This window comes from Sitophilus oryzae, unplaced genomic scaffold, assembly GCF_002938485.1.
Source record: "Sitophilus oryzae breed Bouriz unplaced genomic scaffold, Soryzae_2.0 scaffold_1977_pilon_pilon, whole genome shotgun sequence".
In the NCBI taxonomy this organism is placed as follows: Eukaryota; Metazoa; Arthropoda; class Insecta; order Coleoptera; family Curculionidae; genus Sitophilus; species Sitophilus oryzae.
In genome coordinates, this window is record NW_022146698.1 from 1 (window position 1) to 2,602 (window position 2,602).

Here is a 2,602-nt window from a genome sequence, read left to right on the forward strand (position 1 = left end):
CATAATTTTAGTAAAAATATAAGGTGCTATAGATAGCCCAAATGGTAAACAACAAAACTGAAATAAGCGGTCTTTGTATTGAAATTTCAAGTATTTGCGAGACTTTTGGTGGATAGGTACTGCATAATATGCATCCTGAAAATCTATTGTTGCCATGTAACAATTCTTATTCATTAGCTTTGTTACTGTTCGAAAGTCCTCTAATTTAAAATGGGGGGCATTGATGTACTTATTCAGTTGTGTGAGGTTAAGTATAAACCTCTTACTTTTCCCATCGCTTTAAGTCGTTAAAAAGAACGATGAAACAAACTGTCATTGAAGATTGCTGTCACGAGAGTGACAGCAATCAATGAACCCATCTTTAGCATATCATTCAACAGATTATTAATCTAACCTTCCTCTGATATCTGGTTTAACCTGGATTTCGGAGGTATTTGCTGCAATGGCTTGGAGACAAATGGAATTTTATATCCTCATATCCATGATATTATACATTTATTATTTGTAATGTTTCTCCATTCAGCCAAAAAATATCTCAGTCTGCCTGATAATATACTTACCTTTTCTATCTCGAGAATTTAATATCGAATCTTCCCTTTTCTGAAGGGATCTGCGCCCTCTGTGTTGTCTCACCTCCCTTAAATGATGAGACGGGCCTTTCCTGAAATTTTTAAAAGTACTTTTAGCCCTGGGAACACTCTTATTTTGAGATATTTTAGTAACTTTCAAGTCCTTGCTGGATTTCTCTAGAGCCTTACTATTTTTACACTTTTCGGCAAAATCTTTTCCAAAAAGAAAGTCATCAATTGATGCTAATAAGGCAATCTCTTTTATTTGTTTGTTTAGAATGGGTATTATCTGACCCCTCCTAGTCATAGACAAGGAGTGATGGAGATCTGTTAACAGTCTCCCACAATAGCTCAGAGGCGATATCAAACATTGTCTCCTAACATTTTCTTTGTCTCGAACAACAAGATCCAGAGCCATTCCTAAAGCTGTTGTTGCTGCGCTCAGCAGATCTTGATTCATTGACATGTACTTGTCTTTTTTCTGTGTAAGGGAAGGGACAATAAGCAGTAACTCAGGATTGAGTAATGGCGATTTTAAACCAGGCAAATTTTCTGGTATCAAATACTTCTGGGTTAAATCATCCCTTTCAGATTTTTCTAGCCCATTAGTTAGAATATGCATCAATCTTTGTGAGATAGCATTATGCAATTTTTGGCTACAAGATTTCTTTGTTGTCGGGTCTTCACCCAGACACTCAAGAATATCAGTCTCTAATTGCTCATCTCCCCCAAGAACTAAAATATCTATAGCTTCTTCAGGGTCCATACCTCTAACAACCTTAGTTGTGTCTCTAATTTGTCCGCCTTCCTTAGCCTTTGAGCTGCGTACCCCTGAATAAGAGAAGGTCGAGCTTCTAGGGCTATGTTCGTTCCCTCTAGCCTTTGAGCTGCATGCCTCCGTATATGAACAGGCCGAACTTCCAGGGCTATTTAAAGAAGTCGAGCCTCTCGTGCTGCGAACTCCATTTGAGTAGAACGAATCCCAATCATGCGATGGGCCGACTCTATCAATGGACGAGCCTTCAACTTGTGAACTGTGGTGGCGAGACAGTGACGCATGGCTAGAATTAGTGGAGTCTCTCGTACTGCCTACTAAATTCTTACTAATCGGTTGTTCGATTAGAGTCAACCGTCTGTCGATCTGTTTATATCTGTTCTTAGAAGCAGAGCGATGTCTCTTATGAACAGACGCTCTATATTTAGTACGTGATCGACGCCGACCAGTATGTTCTTTCTCTCGAGTTCTGGAACGGCTGCTCCTTCCCATGAGTAGACGTCTAAAAACTATCTAAAATCTACAAGAAAAAGAATTTTATTATTAGTAATAATAAGAAAATTAAAAATAAAATTCTGAATACAAACGACCATTACACGCACAAAAAGCCTTATGAAGTTAGTAACGTATAGGTGAGGTGATGAATAGCCGAGAATACCACAGAGTAAATTTTTTATTCTTTAAATATTGTGGCCACAGAGCGTACATAAGCCGTACTGCAAAGCCTACTTTCAAGTGATCTCGAGAACGAAGCGCCGAAATATAATTAGGTAAAGGTGTGGATCCAGTGGCTGATCTTGAAGCCCATATTTGCTGCATTTGATCATCGATACTACGCAAGCGCACATCGTCGATGTTGCCAAATTGCAGTCTATTTTCGAATTATTTGCAGTAGAAATTAATTTTTTTTTGATGGTAAAGGTGTGGATCCGGTGGCTGCCCTTGAAGCCCATATTTGCTGCATTTGATCATCGATACTACGCAAGCGCACATCGTCGATGTTGCCCAATTGCAGTTTATTTTCGAATTATTTGCAGTTGAAATTTTTTTTTGAGTGTTAATCAATAATAATACAAATTCTATAATTAATTTTATAATTTCAGATTTATCTTAATATCCAAAATTAAGGTAAGAAAGATAAGGAAGATTGTGAAATGAAAGTATTATGAATATATAAAATTGTAATAATAATAACATATTTATTTATATATTTACATTAAAATTAAAAATGATCATTTACGTATTTTTTCTTAATGGT